This window comes from Equus asinus, chromosome 7 (assembly GCF_041296235.1).
Source record: "Equus asinus isolate D_3611 breed Donkey chromosome 7, EquAss-T2T_v2, whole genome shotgun sequence".
Taxonomy (NCBI): Eukaryota; Metazoa; Chordata; class Mammalia; order Perissodactyla; family Equidae; genus Equus; species Equus asinus.
In genome coordinates, this window is record NC_091796.1 from 110362711 (window position 1) to 110381923 (window position 19213).

At 44.7% G+C, this 19213-nt stretch overlaps 1 pseudogene; it reads right to left on the bottom strand.

Moving 5' to 3' along the window:
* Nucleotides 1–694: 694 nt before the first annotated feature.
* On the bottom strand, nucleotides 695–18228 carry LOC106828127 (uncharacterized; annotated as a pseudogene).
* Between the last annotated feature and the right edge of the window lie 985 nt (nucleotides 18229–19213).

A 19213-nucleotide genomic window follows, 5' to 3' on the forward strand; every position in this document is an offset into this window, starting at 1 on the left:
AACGTGTGGGGGGTTTTCATCTCTATGCTTATGCTCATGCTGGTTCCCTGGGGAAATCAGAGGGCTGCATCCCATTAGGGAGGTGGCTTTTCCCCTCAGGAGACTGAGGGACAGCTACAGAAGGGGTCGATTCCTGATCCTCAGAGTCCACCCAAGTGGATAAAAAGCCAGATCTTAAACAGTAGCAGGGAGAACAGAGAACCCCATGGGGCAGATGTCCAAGGGGGATGCTCACAACCTGTGCAGTCAATGTGTGCCTGTCTGACGGGAGAGAAGAAGAGTTCAGCACGCAGGTGCCTGGACTGTGCTGGTGTTTCTCAGGGATGATGAGAATCCTCAGTGTGTTGTCTTTGTCAAGATAGAAAAAACAGGATCCATAGGAAGGTGAAGGAGAGGTTCCTAGTCCTGGTGATATGTCATCTGCAACAGACTATGTCACTTCCTTGTTTATTGGCTGCATGAGAACATGAGAAATTACAGACAGAAGAAGAAACATGAAATGTCCCTGAGGGCAGCTGAGACCTTGGAGAGGAAGTCCTTGATCCCACAGGAAATCCCATCCCCACCCTCTGCACCTGCCCCTGGGTCCCATCTCTGTGTTTAGTGGGTCCTGTGTGCCCCCTGCTGTTCTGAGAAAACCTGCAGCCCTGCCTCTCCTGTCTCCCTGCAGGGAGGTTTGTGTCTGGGCTCATACTCACTTCCCCTCACTGTGTGCATCGTAATACTCAGCTCTTGCACAGTAATACACGGCCGTGTCCCTGGTGGTCACGGAGCTCAGCTGCAGGGAGAACTGGTTCTTGGACGTGTCTCTGGAGATGGATATGTGGCTCTTGAGGGATGGGCTGTAGTTAGTGCTACCACTATAAGCTATGCTCCCCATCCACTCCAGCCCCTTCCCTGGGGGCTGGCGGATCCAGCTCCAGTAGTAATAGCTGCTGCTTGTCATGGAGGCTCCAGTGACAGTGCAGGTGAGGGAGAGGGTCTATGAGGGCTTCACCAGTCCTGGGCCCGACTCCTGCAGCTGCACCTGGGACAGGACTCCTGGGGACAAGGAGAATCAGTCCTGTCAGTCGCGTGAAGTCATAAACATCCCCAGAGACCCAGGTCTGACATCTGAGACACTCACCTTGGGGAGCCATCACCAGGCAAAGGAGAAGACACAAGAGTATCATCTTCTTCCAGACCAGAGCTCCGCCTTCCCCAGAGACCTCAGCCCTGTCTGAGCAGAGAGCTGTGAGCTCCCACAGCCCAAGAGTGGATTTTATCCTCGAGCTTGAAGAGAAATTTGCATGTGGGGAGCCCAGTCCTTATAAGTTGGGGCGACTGAGATCAGAGTGCACAGACCTTCCAGGGAATCTGTGGCCATCTCTCTCTTGATTGTAGGTGTGTTTTGAGTCTAGGATGGGAGGACATTTGGAATTTGAGGCTTGTGTTAAATAGATTTCAGGACTCTCTGCTTTTCTGAACCCAAAGATGCCTTCTGTCAGGCCTCTTCCCCTCCATCACTGCTGTAGCCTCAGCCTAAATATCAACCATACCCTGAGTATCTGGGTTTTGACTCCATGCTGAGCCCAGGTCAGCTTTTTTCTTCTTTCCCTGTAATCTCTTGTGTGGTGCAGTTCTCATCAGGCTGAGAGTTTATTACCTTGTTATATTGTTGTATTCCATGAGTTGCAGCTGGGCCTTGTGCTCTATTCATATTGTGCACTTGTGATTGGAGAACATGTTATATGTTGAAAACTTCAGGTGGAACAGAGGTATCCTCAATGCATCACTCAGCTGAAACCCAGCATGTCTTCTTGACACTCTCAATGGGATATGCTCCACCCAGGGTCAACATTTATTTGCCCTTAGCCACATGAGCAGGAATGTGAAACCCCAGCTCCCTCATCTCAGGGGTGGAAACTCTGAGCCCTGTTCATCCCGAGTCCCTCTGCAGGGCAGGCGGAGGCTCCCCTCTGTGGGATTGTAGACGTGACACCTGTGCTCATCTCCTTCTATTCCCCTTACCTGTTGACTTCACATCCTTGACTGTTTCTACGGGGAATGTCTTAATAAATTGCTTGTATAATAATCCATTTCTCTGATTCTGCAACTCAGAGTTCTCCCTTGATGCAAGGCTATTAACACAGGGACTGGATATGGGTGGGAGGGAATTGTTTCATAGAAAACCTTCGTAACAATGATTTTGACACAGCACACAGTCCTTCAGTAGCCAGGCAAGGAGGGGATGGTATTTAAACAACCTTTGCCTTGTCAAAAATGAATGGGGGCTACCCCGGAAGGTACTGGAATATAACATTGGGTGTCTACTTCTAACAAGAAATTGCACAGGTAATATTCATAGTCCTGAAAGGCAGAGGCTGAGCTAGATGTGTGACTCCAAACACACATGCAAGTGTATTTAGGGATCATGACAAAGACATTTCAGGGGTTTGGCATCATGGTTAACCACCTCATCAAAATCATAGAAATACACCAAGATATCCACAATTATTACGTGTTTGAAAGTCATATTTTCATACAGCAACAGACATATTACTGCTAACTTTTGAAAATATGTATATATATATATATGTATATATCATTGTAAAAACAAAAAGGAGAGCTCTCAAAACCCTCTTCCCCTCATGTCAAACACTGTCACATTAATTATTGCTGAGTGGCTATATTTTCTTTGTAGGAAGCTGAGAAAGGCCTCCTTTAAAGTTGGAGGCTGTGTAATCTTGTCTAAGCCTCTGTAACCACTCTTCCTTTAAGACCACTCTCAAGATATGCCAGAAGACCGTAACCAATTTCATGAGAAAGAATCACACTTTGAACTGGAGAAGAAATAAAAATAGAACCAAGGACTAATGAAAACTGAGCATCTTCCTAATTTTCAATTGATGATGGCAAGCAGTAATTGTCTACTTTTCTCAGTATCTGCTGTTAGAAATTAAATTGGGGCTCAGAGTTAGGTGAGTAGAGGTGGGCCCAAGTCATTGATTTACTTGTTGAAAGGAAACTGAAAACTCCAACAGCTGCCCCCTAACTCCCCAGTTTCCCTCTGCACCTGCACATCAGTCTGGGACCTGTGGCCAGCAGCACCAGAGAGACCCCTACAGAACAGACCCCTCCCCCAAGGGTTCCTGCAGTTTCCTCTTCTTAGTGTTCTCGGATCCTTCGTCCCAGGACGTCCTGAGCTCTGGGATGTTCAGGAACAAGAGCTCTGTCCTGCTGTGTCCTTATCACTGTCCCTCTACTTTAATGTGTATGGCTTCTCAAATCTCATGCCATGCAATCCATCTGCCAACCAGGAGCATCCTTGTGTCCATCATCTGTGGTCCTCCTTCAGGTAATTCTCTGTCCTTCCCTGAGGATTTATCAATGAGTTTGCTGTTCTTTGGTCAACAATACTCATTATAATTGGTGATGCCTAAAGATCCGACGTAGACAGAATTTCCCAGACTCTAGCCATCAATTACCTTGATTTCATTCTCTAAATGGCTGTGACATCTATTCCATCTCAGCCACTCAACTCTATAGTCCTATGTTCAAAATTGTGATTTTCATTAATTGAACTGAATATGTATCTATCTATCATCTACCCATCTACTTATAGAAAAATCCACTATGCATAGTCACTGAAAAATGACCACCCTAAGACTGACCAGAATACGTAGTTTTCAAACAAAACTTTTCTATTAGAATTTTCTTAATGATTGTATATAAGCAAGATCATTAGACTTTTATGGAAGTAGAATATAAATATGATAAGCAAAAACAGTCATGTAACCAAGACCACTATCCAGTTAGTGGACACTTCCATAAGCCTGAAGAAATACATTATTTCCACATTTCCACTTCTCGTCAATCCCATTTCAATGCCACAGCCCTTGGCACCCACTGATTGTCCTGACGCCCCTTGAGTCTTGCAGATTCCATGGTCTATGCATGGAAACATACAGTGTGTGGACTTTGGAGCTGGGTTCATTCATGTAGGGCCCTGCATGCGAGATCCACCCATGTTCTTGCATGTGTTGCTTTTTTCTCCTTTTAACTACTAAATAGCAATCCATTGTTGGAGGACATCTTGGCTGCTTCCGCTCTGTATTGCTTATAAATGAAGCTGTCATAACCAGCTGAATACAGGTTTCTGTGTGTACACATAATTTGTAAGTTTTTTAAATTGAGGTACAAACTGACTTACCACAAATTGGAGACATTTAATGTATATATCTTGGTGAGTTTGGGGATAAGTATACCCCCGTGAACCAATCACCACAACTAATAACATCAATGAAAATATCACCTTCTTAAGTTTCCTCCCTCCTTCTTTTTTTGTGATAAGATTTTTCACAAGACCTATTCTCTTAGAGAAAATTTATGTATAGAGTACAGTATTGTTAACCATATGCATTGAACGTTAGTTCTTATGTCCCTGGTTATATAACAAGAATTGGCATGAGTGGTTCACATCGCATTTGTATGTTAGATCTTATGAGAGAGGGGAAGATTTTCCAACATTCAAGTCCCTCTTTGCATTCCCACCAGTGGCACCTTGCCCCATGTCAGTCCCTAAATTATTTGGGGAAATGCTTAGGATGTTTACCCTGTGGTGCAAATCATAGGGAAGCCTGGAGAACACAGTTATAGCTCAGGGAGCTCTTTGTTCGTCACTCCTGAGCACACCAGGACACAAGCTCCAGAACTCCTCTCTAGACTCTGGGTTCAGCTAGCATCTATTTTTGGCTGAGGTCCAGGCTTTGATTTTGGGGGTGTGTATCAAAGAGTGCTGTGTGAAGGCATCTGTAAATTAGTGGATCTAGTAATTGGATTCTTCTGGACCTTTCTCATGATCTGTTTTTATTTGATACCATAGATACACTCATATTTATCCAAGACATAATGTGGGTCGACTAGAGTAGGCTAGATTCTATAAAAAACAACAACAACAACAAAAACATCTAAACAGGTGAAATAGCTTAGATGACAGCGTGACGTAACACTGTTCACCTTTGAGTAAAGATCCTGGACCTTCCCCATGAGTAGTGGGTGTAAAAATGTTCTTCAGAATAAAAGAGGAGGCTTCTTCTGTGGGAAGCTCCAAACGCTGCTTCTTCTATACAACCCAGAGAAAAATCCTAACACTTGGAGTTACTTAAACTGAAAATCTCAAACCTTCTCATCACACCCAACATATTACTAACCATTTTAATGCAAATATCCCCAAAGATGACAAGGAATTACATCAAAGACCCTTTACATGGGTCTAAAGCTCAAGCCATCATAAGAAATGACTACACAGTTTCAGGGCCCAGTGTAAATCAATAGGAAGGGTCCATTCCTAAAAGTTCAGAATTTAATGACAGTGAGAGCAGACCCCTGCACTTCTAAGTAAGACACAATTCCAGTTTTTGTACTCTTTCTAGTTGAATGGCTTTAAAAGACTCCCATATATCTTTAGGTCAATTCTGTAACAGGAAAGTGTCCTCTTTTTTGCTCGTGATACCAAATTGGGCTCATCTCACCAGATGTCCTGGTTAGGAATTGTGGAAGTGATGCGTTCCCTAGCTGTCACCCTGAGCCACATAGGCTGCATGGTGCAGACACGTTATCAAGACTTCTTTCCATCCATCAAAGACTTTGGAAGGAAATAACTCACATTTAATGTCAGTGATTTGCTCTAAGAAGAGAAGAGGAACATGGGGACAACGAGAACACCTTGCAGCATTTACAATGTCCTATTCAATTGCAAAAATTGAGGTATAGCAGGTTGATTCGATGTGTGCAAGTTTTTCTCTTGTTAGCTCACTAAGTGTGCCATCAAATTGGTTGATACTTTTTGGGAATGTAAATGAGTATAAAGAAAATAATACTTTAAAATATTTCTGTAAGAATAATAATCTGCTATTTTTTATTCATTATCCAACTTCTTAAATACACTTAGCTCATTTGTTCTTGCTGTATTTTCAAAATTTTCTCCTAAAGATACGTCTAGTCATGGATTTCATTCTCAGTCCTCCTTCATGGTTTTTCCAGATCTTTAGCTCAAAAAAATCTGAGTATATTTGAGGAAGAGATATATGGCTAGATCTCTGAATATATGGAAAATGTGAAGATGGGGTGTCCCACGGGGATGCTAACAAAAGTGACCTCAGCAGAGGGGCATTATCTTACTCACATGGATAGGATGACCATTTCTGCGAATGCCAGTCAGCCTCTTTCCTCAGCAGGGACTGTAAATCTGGAAGAATTATTTCATGAAGCACATGTGGTTTAGACCCAAATCAAATCCTTATTCAATAAGTGAAAAGTGTTCCTTCCTCATAGTGATGGTATAACATGAAAATTAGCGCCTTTATATTCAGGGACAGAGGGAATATACACGAGAGGAGAGTCAGGGAGAGCAGAACAGGGAGGAGCAGGGAGCCGTTGCCCAAATGGTCACCTGGGGCAGTCACTTCTGCAGCAATGATTCAGCTCTGGGGTGTTCTGTCATCATGGTGGAGCCACAAGGACACAGTCCACAAAGACCTGGACATCGTCCCACAGAGCTCCTAGCCCACCAGGCTGTCCATCCTCAGCTCTCCCCAAAGCCATAGGTGAGTGAGGCGACACTGACAGTTGGAGCAGAACAAGATCAATTCTGTATTTACATGCAATTTGGGGCAAACTATCATTATATCCAGGCTACTAATGTGAAATTGCATTTCTCAGATGAGTCCAAATGCGGTGGACAGTGCGGGGGGGGGAGTCCTGGTCAATGGAGACTGAGAAAGTCCCCTCAGCCTTTCCCAGGTGCTGCAGGAGCCACAGCCTGACCCACACCTGAGCCCCAGTTATGAAGCCTGAGTCTAGGGATGGAGACCAAAGAAATCATATCCTCCATGTGGGGGAGCAGAAGGAACAAAGTGAGATGTGAGATGTGAGAACAATGCCCAGGGAGGAAGAGAATGGATTAGCAGAAAAAGAACCAGATCAGTTCTGAGTCTGACGTGCACAGCTGCTCATGAGGAGGAGGGTCAGGCGTGAAATATATCAGGTTTCACTGGTCACTGACCCGGGCCTAGACTCTCTCCCGGCTGTAATCTGAACAAAAGGCCTTCCTATTCAAGGAAGTCCACTGGGGTCTCTGTTCTGAGTCTGAATGGAAAGAATGTCCAGGTCCCCTGAGCTGTCTCAGGACTCTGATCCTGGTGACCACTGACAGAGCCATTTCTCCTTTCACAGGTGGCACCCTGCGTTTATGCACGTGATAAACTTTTTCTCAGTTTACGCAAACTTTTCTAATTGAGAGCTAAGTAGTCAGCACAGAAACGTGGATCTAGAGAGACTCCCTGAGAAACTGTTGGAAGAGGAAGCCGCAGACCCTGACAGGAAACCAGCCCTGAACATTCTCTGCACCTGCTCCTGGGGCTGACTCTGTGCCTCGTGGTCTTGAGCGCCCCCTGCAGCCCACGCCCTCCTGTCTCCCTGCAGGGAGGTTTGTGTCTGGGCTCTGACTTCCCCTCATTGTGTCTCTCACACAGTAATACATGGCCGCTACCTCAGATTTTAGACAGTCCATTTGCATATAGACAATGCTTTTGGAATTCTCTATTGTAGATGGGGCATCCCCCTTTCACCTTGCAGTGTATGCTGTTGTGTGACTATTAGCTTGTTTCTAATAACAACACCCACTTCAGTCCTTTTCCTGGAGCCTGACAAATCCAGTTTACATAATTGTCACTGATGCTGAATGCAGACCCTTTGCGGGAGAGTCTCAGACACCCCCCAGGCTGTCTGAGGTTCCCCCCAGACTCCACTACTTGCAACTCACATTGGACACCTGCAAACAGAGAGAAACCTTGCTTAAGAAAAGACTCACATAAACACACACAGACAGGTCTCCAGTTTCTCCATATTGTTAGAAAGTAAAATGATCAAAGTGAGAGCCCAGCTCAGCCCAAACATCAAGGTGCTTCCTCTGGATTAACTCCTGGAACAAATGGGAACAGCAGAGATGGTGGGGGCAGGGGCTGCTCTCCCAGAGCTGCAGTGACAGGGGCTGGGCTGGGTTTATCAGCACAGGGAGCAACCCATATGCATGTCCTCCTCCCCTTAGGGACAGAGAAGGGGAGTCCCTGGGTGAGGGTCCTCCCTGGACTCAGAGGGGCAAACACACTCTCCAGGAGTGTAGGGTTGTTATAGGTGGCATTTTCTCCACAAGCTGTAGAATTATTGTATTGTTAAACACTATTGAAGTATTTAAAGACGTTTTTAATTTACAAAGATCTTTCACATAAGCAACAACTTTCATGGAATTCCATCTCAGAGTGCATCTTCCCTGTGTCTGTGTCAAGGTGTGGATGTCAAGAGAGTTCAATCATCATCTTTAACATCCTGGGCTGGTGGACAGTGGGCACTGCAAAGTGTGATCTTTTGTGTTGTCAAGATAAAAATGGAGCCCATTTTTCTTCTGTGGATGGAGATTCCATCAGAGCAGAGACAGTGGAGAGAAGGAATATATGCTTAGAAAGTATGTTCACTGCCTGGAAAATTCTCTGGGCTCTGTCTATTCATCCCTCCCACCCCCAGTGGCTGAACAGCTTTTATCTCAAGTGACTGTGGGACAACTTTACTGGAATGATTATAAAGCAACACCATAAGGCATTAATGTTGCTCAAATCTTATACTGCCAGTACCATCCGCAATCTTCTGGAAAGTTTGAAAGAATTCCACCCTGGAATTAAAATCATGAGCACCTCAAGAAACACTTAAAATCTCTTGGGAATAGATAGTCCCTTGCGGCATTGTGGCCCACTACTACAAGAGGACATCAGTTATCTCCTTGTGACTTGGTGACTGGAAAGACCATGCCTTTAGGGATTTTTCATCCAATAATACCCCTACTCTGTAGCATGCAGAAGTGACAAAATACTGAAAAGGATTCATGAATTGTATCCACTCCTGTCACCAACAGATTAAGAACACCTTTCCAATGCATCTGTTTAGAGGGCTACCTAGGACCTCTCACCAGGAAATTGTGCCTGTTTTGAGAAATATTTAAGAAAAACCTTTCTTTGAATCTCGTTGGATGGACTCTCATGATGTAGCTTTTCATGTTTTTTAAAAAATTATTTATTGTTTTATGTGTGAGGAAGATCGACACTGAGCTAACATTTGTGCCAATCTTTCTCTATTTTCTGTGGCATGCTGCCACAGCATGACTTCATGAGGGGTGCTTGGTCCATGCCCAGGATCTGGGCCTGTGAACCCTGGGCGGTTGAAGTGTAACATGCAAACTTAACCACTATGCCACCAGGCCTGCTCCTGTCTCATCATTTATTTTAAACAACAAGCGAAGCAGTGAATCTCCAATGACTCAATCCGTGCATTCATGTTATCCAACTCTCTTAACCCATGTGCACACCTCCAACAAATCACCATAGACTGAGTGGCTTATAAACACAAAATTTATTTTTCACAGTTCTGAGGCAAGGATGTCCAAGATCAAGGTGTCAGCAGGTTTTATGTCTGGTGAGATCCCTCTTCGTAGATGGAAGTGCTTTCACTGTCAGCTCACATGGCTTAAGGGTTCAAGAGATCTTGTTCAGTCCTAATTATAATGGCACTAATCCCATCCATCAGGGCTCCACCCTCATGAGCTAAGTACATATCCCAAAGGCCACATCTCCTAATACCATCACACTGGGCAGTAGATTTCAACAGATGAATTTTGAGGGGACACAAACATTCAACCATAGCAGCAAATAAAGAATAAGTTCCTAATTCCACACACTTGGAGGGCTACTCCAACAGAGCAACTCAAACTGAGGATTCTCATAGATCCTGGAGAAGCTTCTGATGCGTGGAAGGTGAAAGCTGACCCAAGACCTTCAGAACCAGCTGATGACCTTGGATGGTGGACATCTTCTACCCAAGACATTGGTCCAAGATCTCTGTTTACTTCTATTATTATTTCACTATTGCTAAGCTTGCTTACAAATACTCATTCTTCTCATTATCTATAGACTCAAGTTGTTTTCTACTCCTCATTGTCCTTTATCTCTTTTTTCATTCATTTTTTAATAATTATTAATTGAGAGAAGTATTCAGACTACTTTTTGATGTTTGGCTGTTGATACAGTAAGGCTCCTACCCTCCTCTTCTTTTTCCGCCCAAAATGGAAAATATAAAAAAGGAACAGTTCTCCCTCCTTTGATGCTGGTGGGATATCGAAATTGCAGGAGCCCCTCCTGTGAAGAGAAGACTTACTCCTCTCAGGACTGACGCACAACAAAATCCCTGAGCCAGTCTCCTTTCCTGGCCACATCATGCTATTTTTGATGTGCTTAAAAGGGCTGCCTGGCACTCAACAGACACCTCAATAATGGAGGTGAGAAAAACTTTCATAATCTCTTTATGAGCCTGCACAACCATATCAAGTGTTGGTGGCATCTGCCTGCATTTGCATGGCGTCAATTGATGTTGGTGCCACAAGTGTGGTTCCAAGTCATTCACCACCATCATTGGGATCTTTTTAATCTTACTTTGGATTTATAATTCTTCTGTTGCCTGATGTCCGGCCTGCACGTTATGCTCCTGCTTGCTGGCTGACTTGTACACTGAGCTGTGTTGTGCTGCATTGTTGAGTTGAACAGAGTCTCCTTTATAGATTTAGCTGACTTAGATCAAAATCTCAGATAAGTACTTGGCATTTAGGGAGTACGTGTAAGAGTAGGTGGCTGTAAGTGACTACGTATTTCCTGCCTGTGAGAAATTTTTCTCCTCTTACAAAATATTTGGAATTCAGAGACTAAAGTACTAAGCACAGACTCAGATAGCTTCCCTGGGGGAAACAATTATATGGAGAGGAAGGCCCAGACCCTGACAGGCAACTAGGCCTTAATCTGCCTCTGCACCTGCTCATGGGGCCGACACACAGAATTGGTGGATTGTGTGCAACCGCTGATGTCCTGAGAACTCCTGTTGGTATCAAACAGTCTCTGGTAGTTCTGAGTATCCCCTGCAGCCAAGACCCTCCACAGGGTGGCTTGTGTGTGGACTCACACTGACTTGCTCTCCTTGTGTCTCTTGCACGGTAATACTTGGTCTTGTCCTCAGTTTTCAGGTTGGTCATGTTGAGAGAGGCGAAGCTCCAAGTGTTGTCTCTATAGTATGTGAATCTTCCTTGAACTGGTGGAGCATAATACTGATTTTTTGAAGTTGGTTCACTCTCTCCTGCCACCCACTTCAGCCCCTGCCCCAGAGCCTGATTGACCCAGTGCATACTGCAGTCAGTGAAGGTGAATCCAGAGGGTTTTTAGGCGAAGCTCTGAAATAATCCTGTCTGTCTCATAGCTCCCCTGAGTCCACCAGCTGAACTTCACACAACACCTGCAAACAGAAATAAAACAGACTAAGGACAGTCTATGTGGAGCGGTTGCTGCTATGCCTGATGCACAATATACATTGCCTCTGACAGTAATGAGAAGGGAGTCCCACAGAAGCACAGACCCCATGGTGTGGACACTGAGGAAGGACGCAGACACGGGAAGGCTCCTCACCAGCATCTGCAGGGACAGGAGATGAGCTGATTTTCATGAACAGAACAGGGGCCAGTTTTTCATGTCTTTCCCCCTGTGTCCATTGTGACCTCCACACTTTGGATGCCCCCTCCCCTGTCCTGGTTTCCAGGGAAGTTGTGTGAAAAAGATTCCTCCGTTTGGATGCACATGGGGACTGTGTCCATCACCCCTTCGTTTTCCCTAATGTGGATACTGTCTGGTACCTTCATGGTCTGGACCCTTATCACAGTGAAATCCAGTAAGGGCATTAAATGTGAACTTCTCTAGAGGAAATGGACACTCAGCAAAAGTCTTTAGATTAATTGGGGTTGTATACCACTGTCCTCTTCTTGAAATCCTTCCATTAAAGGAAGTGGAAGTCTATAAATGATCAGTGCTACAGCAAATGATTCCAAATGTCCAAATGTCCTGATCTCAGCTTGTCATCTCAGCCCACAACAGTCAGAGTCAGGTCACCCCAATGTGCCTCTCTGCACTGCTCCCTGTGCCCTGTGGGAAATGGGACAAGAAGGCTCATCATGTCTGGGAGAAGGATCTGAAGACACTGGTAAAGATGTGACCTGCTCTTTAGTCCTTACACCTTGTCTCTGCTCCTACAGGAGCAGGGAGTCCCAGGGCTGAAGGGACACTCTGATCCTAGGAACAGTCTACCTGGAATGACCCCATGTTTGGTCAGATAATCTCTGACATCTGTCTCAGAGGCACGAAAAAGGGAGCATTCACATGCCCAGCATTATTTGGACTCAGAACACTGAGAAATGTGTGAGAAGAATCGGAAATTATAGACCTACGTGTCTAACGGAGAGAGAGGCATACTTCCTAAAGAATGTTGGCCAACTAAGTACAATTATACACATAATTGTAAGATAACATAATACCACAGGGTTTTGTTTATTCAGGTAATGTGAAGGTCATCAGATTTCAAAATTCGATCAATCCCATTTTCCTAAAGAAGAAAAAGTTCTTATAATCAAACAAAGTGAGGGCTTAATTAACCAAACAAAGACTGCCTGGGGGGCTGGCCCTGTGGCCTAGTGATTAAGTTCACACACTGCTTCAGTGGCCTGGGGTTCACCAGTTCAGATCCAGGATATTGACCTACCCACTGCTAATCAAGCCATGCTGTGGTGGCATCCCACATAGAAGAACGAGAATGATCTACAGAGAGGACATACAACCATGTACTGTGGCTTTGGGGAGAAATAAACATAGAGGAAGATGGGCAGCAGCTGGTAGCTCAGGGCCAATCTTCCTCACCAAAAAGCAAAACAAACAAACAAATAAATAAAAAGACTATCAGCAAATAAAGCACATCCTGTGTAATGGCACATGATTAAGTCATCCCACAGAGATGGGGAATGAGGCAAGATGGCTCAGCATGGCTTCCGTTTAATGTTTTTAGTGAGACAAGGGGAAATAAGTAAAATGAACTAGTGGAGTAAACCAAACTCTCCTCATTCAGATGTGATATGAGTGTGTTCACCAACAAATCGTAAAGTGCAGAATATATAAGAATTTCTAACATAACTTGGAAGACTTTTTGCGTATAAATTGTAAAAAAATAAATAGGTGTATTTCTGTGTATTAGGATGGAAAATATCACTTTAAAAGAGGCATTGGAAATTTCATTCTTCAATCTCTCTTCTTGAAACTTATGGCTGTATACTTTCATGAAATCTTTCCACGTTTCTTCCAAATTTAAGAAGCAGAGGCGTCTCCTATTGGCTCACTCACCCTCTGATAGTGTGGCACTAAGACGGCTGTGTCAATGCCTTCCAAATCCTCTTTATTCACCACAGTCCTTAGTAATCATTTAAAGACTTCTGTCTTGCTGGCAGAGTTCCTTGAAAATTCCCTCTTCCTCTCCCCATTCTCTGTAAATCATTTCAGTTTTCTCCTCAACTCTAATTTTCGTAGGGGAAGCTGAGGAAACAAATCCCCTATGACTTCTCAGACAGTTGCCTGATTTTGCAGCAACAAGGTGGGTATCCAAGCAAAAGGTCCCCCAGGTGACAGTGCATACAATGACCTGGGCAAGAAGCATAATGAGTGATGGGAATCCTGGTATTTGTAAACATAAATGCCCAGCCCACTTCCAGTGTTGCTTCTGCCCACCAAGCTTCCCTGGGAGCCCCCTGGTAGATAATGAAGTTTCTCACAAAGTCAGATGGAATGTGCAGTGTCATCAGTGTAGACTTACAATCAACTCTCATGAGGGATCCGTCGTGATTTGGGAGGATCAGCACAACAATTGGCAGTGTGAGAAAGACTGCAGGGCAATGACTACGACCCACTCAGGTCTTTATTCTCTTCATCTGGTTGCTCACAGACTCTGCTGAGCAGTGGAGAGCTGCCTGCTGGAGAGCTGGTGCGTTGGGCTGTGCTGTGTGAGTTCTGTGGAGTTCTACCAAGTGTCTGTTATGTGGAGGACTGAGGTAAGTCAGTAATTCAGTGGCATTGAGAGACATGAATATGGGATTGGAAACTCCTCAGGGTGACCTCTGGTCCTGTGTCTGAGACTGCAACTCCCTGTATGTCTTAGAGTGAATTCTGTATCTTGAAAACGGAATAAGCTGTAGCTGACATTTTCCTCAAGAGAATGATTCTTACCCTGTGCTCTCTTGCTTTTGTCTAAACTTGTATTGTCCCAGACCGTACAGATCACTGAGAGGGAAGCATATATAGCCCATCTGATAATGAATCACGTGAAGACTGAGCTGTCATTGTTGGGGACATGGGCTGTAGAGGTCCACAATCCTGCAGCTAGATGGTTCATGACGATACTACAAATGGCTTTGATGGATGCTGCTGCTGCTGCCTAGGCTCCTGTCACAAAAGAGATTTTTATTCTTCAGATTTTTGGGAAAAGCAACCACACAGGCCCCTGGGATAGCCCAAGGGTTAATTCAACCATTGCCATGGGGGATAAAATTATTCCAATGTTGATTTGAGGCTCTTAGGCAGGAGCAACTTATACATATGTCCAGACTAGAGAAGACACACCTAAATTACACCTAAAAACTAAACGAAATAGAAAAGAAAGAAGAAGGAGGATGAGGCAGAGAAGGAGAAGAAGAAAAAGAAAGATGGATACATTTTTATGCCAACTAAGTCACACTCTGCCTTTTGTGCATTTGAGAAGCTTTCCTCCTATAACAATGAGTCTTGTAGAAGTCAGAGTCATCAGAGGAAGACACAGAATCCTTAATCTGGTATGACTACCCGAGGAAACTTTCGCATCAGACTTGGGTCAGTCCCTCCATTGTTCCATCACGTTCAGCACCTTGGACAGTAGTTCTGGCAGCAGCAAATGGAAACACCCTTCAGAATTTGGACATTTCTGGTTAGGACAAATTTTTGCTTCTCAAGGGTGGCTGTGTTCAGAAGTAATCCACTTGCCACCAAGTAGGTGGTGGGTGTGCCCACAGGACGGGGCCATGTTGACAGACAGGTATCCCTATTGGCTCAGGCACTCAGTAGGCGGTACCACATCAGCCCAGGAGGAAGACAGCCCTGGCCAACCTCAAGAGCTGAAGGAAGACGAAGCCCTGATATGAACATGTGTGTGTAAGACCTGGGGGAGTAATGCTGGGTCCATTGTTAAGATCATTAGACTCCCATTTCCCTGGAACCTCTGACTCAGCAGACCAATCTTGTCTAGCATGGTGTGCTGATTCATTTTATAGAGTAATTCATTTTATTGGACGTTACAGTGTTAATTAACCTAGAGTTTTATAGCTTAGAGACTTAGACTCGTCCTTGAGAAACTGTAACATTAAATATCAGGCAGATGTAGAAAAAAATAAAATGGCATGATGGAGATGCCAAGTAGAGGTGCCTGAGGAATAAATGTGAAAAGATTATTTCAAGAATGGGAAAGTACCAGTGAGGACCAAGGCAATGAAGAGGTTGAGCAGAAAAAGACATGAACAGAAGTGACTCATTTGACATCCCAGCATGTTAATTAAACCAGTGAAATTCGTTTGTGAATCTACTTATGTAGACCAGAACTTAGAGCACGTTAGAGAGAACGGAAGCTGCAAGGTCAGAAGACACATAGTTTATACAACTCCTTCAATTTTACTGTGAAGAGTAATGGACTCATTACACATGGAGGAGGTGTGTGATCTTTAAAGAAAGTTCTCCATTGTGAGTTGCTAATAAAACCAACCAGATGATACCCTGGCAGAGGATCACAGAGCTCACAATGCCCCATGGTGATCACTATGTGTCACACAGTTGTGTGACTCATTTTTTTTCCAGCTTCCTTTCCATCCAATTTGGTCTTGGGAAAACTCACATTTAAGGTCCGAGTTTATTCTGTGAAGAAGAGAGGAGTGGGAGGGCACAGAACTTAAGAATATCTTGCAACTTTCACAAATGCCTTATTAATTTCAAAAATGGGAATGTTTCTGGTTGATTTGGTATTTGCAGTTTTGGGAGTTTAGCTTTTTAAGTGTGCAATCAAGTTGATTGACACGTTCAGGTAGTGTCTGCAAGTGCAAAGAAATGCAGAGTCACTAGTTTTAAATATGTGAACTAAGACTTACACTCATTTCAAACACACATTTTCTGCACTTTGTTCCTCTTCTTAAGAAGGACACTTACTCCTTTTGCCTTGCATACATTTTCAAAAATTTCTCCTAAACGTATTTGCACCTGTGAGTTCCTTTCTCAGTCCTACTTCATGTGTCTTCTATACCTTTGACACCAGCACATATTTGACTATATATTTAGGCTCTGGTCACTCGGGACATTGGTGATATTGGGGGAGACCAGCCCAGCAGCCTATTTCCTGACCAATGTCTGACCCCAGCCACCCAAGGTCTTGCTCATCATGGTGATCTACAGCTGGTGGAGTCATCTGTATATCCTCTGACGTATGGTATATGACTATTTAGAGGTGTCCTAGGATAGCCTGACCGCTGTGCCCATACATGACACAGGTATGTCCTGTGGTAGACTGTGTGACCTGGAGTGATACACATGCACAGCACGTTGGCTCAATAGGGTGGGTGTGCCAGCTTTGGGGCAAACATGTGTAATACCCTGTGGCATTCATGGATGGACAGAAATTGGAGGAGTTTTTAGATCTTTTTAGTTTTCAGTTTTTAGTGTCCCATATGGTTTAATTTTGACATAAAAAATGTGCCTTCACACTGGGTGGTCAAAGGCATGTGATTGTGTTTTTGTGACATATCATCTTCTGCAGATTCAGATGGATTTTGGGGGTTAAGTGTGGTTGGTTCACTGGTGGCCAGGCTTTACTGAAGCTCCATCTGTGCCTGGCTCTGGGGGAAAGCTCAGAAGAAAAGAGCAGAGCCGTGTTGTCGGCGCTCAGGGTCTAGGGAGAGATTTCATGGGATTTAGACAGCGGAACACAGAGGCGATATTGGCCTGGGTCTCTGTGGGATACTAAAGGGATAGAAGGAGTTGGGAAAGGATCAGGATTCAATTGAGCTGGTTCTCATTGTCCAGGTGGATACTCTGAATGGAAGCTGAGAGACACATCTCAGGACAGAGACTCCAGGGCTGCCTTCAGAGACCCCACCTGGCCCTCAGCAGGGCTGTGATGGGTGTTCCTCTCTGTTAGGCTTCCTGACTGCTTCACGAAACCATCTGAGAGATGTGTCCTGCCTCAGGCGGGCTGCTTCTCCATGCAGGACGAGGGAGATACGGCTACAATAGGGGCAGTGTCTAAGCATCAATGTGCATACAAGTGTATAGGAGTGAGACGTTAAACTGTGGCGGTGAGGTCAGGGGCCCCCGTGGGGCAGACATCCAGGTGGATGGCTATAATGATGGGTGAACCTATGTGTGCCTGTCTGAGGAAAGTGGCCCACGTAGGGACAGTGGTGTTGTCCTGAGGTGGTACTTGGGGAAATCCTTCCCAATAGAGAATGATGAGAATCCTCAGGATAACGTGTTTGTCAAGAAGGAACAATAGGTCATTTGGAAACCTGTTGAAGGACAGATCCCTAGTGGCGTTTCCCATCTCATCTACAAAGTAATATCCTTATCCCTTGTTGCCTGCATTGAAATCTGAAAAGTTAGAGCCGCAAAGAAAAAACCATTCAGCACGAAGGGATCTGGAAAGTAGCAGCAGAGGGGAAACCACTGATTCCAGGAGGAAACCCCTCCATATTTTTTCTCTGCACCTGCATCAGGGTCTGGTCCCTTGGTCATTGGATCCTGAGTGACTCCTGGTGTCCTGAGCCTCCCCTGGTAGCCGTAAGAACCTCCTGAGGTCCAGCCCCTCTTGTCCCATGCAGGGAGGTTTGTGTCTGGGCTCTCACTGACCTCGCCTCAGTGTGCATCTTGCACAGTAACTCACAGCTTTGTCCTCAGTCGTTACGGAGATCAGCTTCAGGGGAAACTGCTTCTTGGACATATCTCTGGAGACAGAGGTGCGGCTCTTTAGGGACGTTTTACAGTCTGTGTTCCCATGATAATGTATATCTCCCATCCACTCCAGCCCCTTCCCTGGAGGCTGGAGGATCCAGTCCCAGCATTATCTCCTGGCTGTGATGGAGATTCCAGAGGCAGCACAAGTGAGGGTGTGTGTCTGTGAGGGCTGCACCAGTCCTGGACCAGACTCCTGAGCCGCACCTGGGACAGGACACCTGGGGACAAGGAGAATCAGTCCCTGCCGCTGATGTCCAGGGAGAACCATCCCCATAGACCCAGGTCTGACATTCGGACACTGAAATACACCTTTTATTTTCACACTCTGACATCTCTTAGTTCATAAACAGCTTGCACATGAATCCACATCTCCTATTCTTCCACCAGGAAGCCAACCCAAGGCACGAGACTGTTCACGAGATCTGTCTATCCCAAGTTTGTTAGTGCTCTTTATTATCATGAGTCTTTCAAGCAAATATTAAAAGCTGTGAACATTATTTCCAAACATTGTTCCACCCCTTAAAAAATGCATTAGATATACTCACAATGGCCAAATACTATCCTCATAGTTTTCTATAAGAATAATATTTGATGGCAAGTTTGGTGTAAATCAAATCCCAACCTTCCCAAGCTCTTATTTCGTTTAACTCAGGTGATTCCCACTTTACCTATAACTGAGTAACTCCAACGCACGGGGCTCTGGGCCATCCTTGATTCCTGATGGTCAAAGTTTTATGATGGTCTCTAAGGTCCTCAGCACAAACACTTCTTTAAGCCAGCCAGGGGCATATCACAGAGAACTCTAGCAAATTATGTGAGGAAGATTCAGACATTTATATGAAGAATAGGTAAAAACAAATACAGTGACTATGCTTCTAAAAAATCCAGCATCAGCCCAATATCTACACAGCGATGCAGCGCGATAACTGACTCATTTTCATGGAATCAGTTGTTAAAAAAGAAATTGGGGTCCAGATTCAGGAAAGTAGAGAGATGCCCTAGCTGAGCCAGCAAGCGCCTCCCTCCCCAGCCCCTCTGCCTGCCCCTGGGCTGCCCTATGGTCAGAGAGTCCTGGGCTCCCTGAGAGATGTACAGAGATTTCTCTATAAGATAGATGATTGGTGAATACGTTCCCCCAGTCTATGCTTGCTTTAACTTTGTTGAAAATATTTTTGAGCAGACATGTTTTAATTTCAACAAAGTTCAATTAATCAACACTTTCTTGTATGACTCGTGATTTGACACTTTTGTTC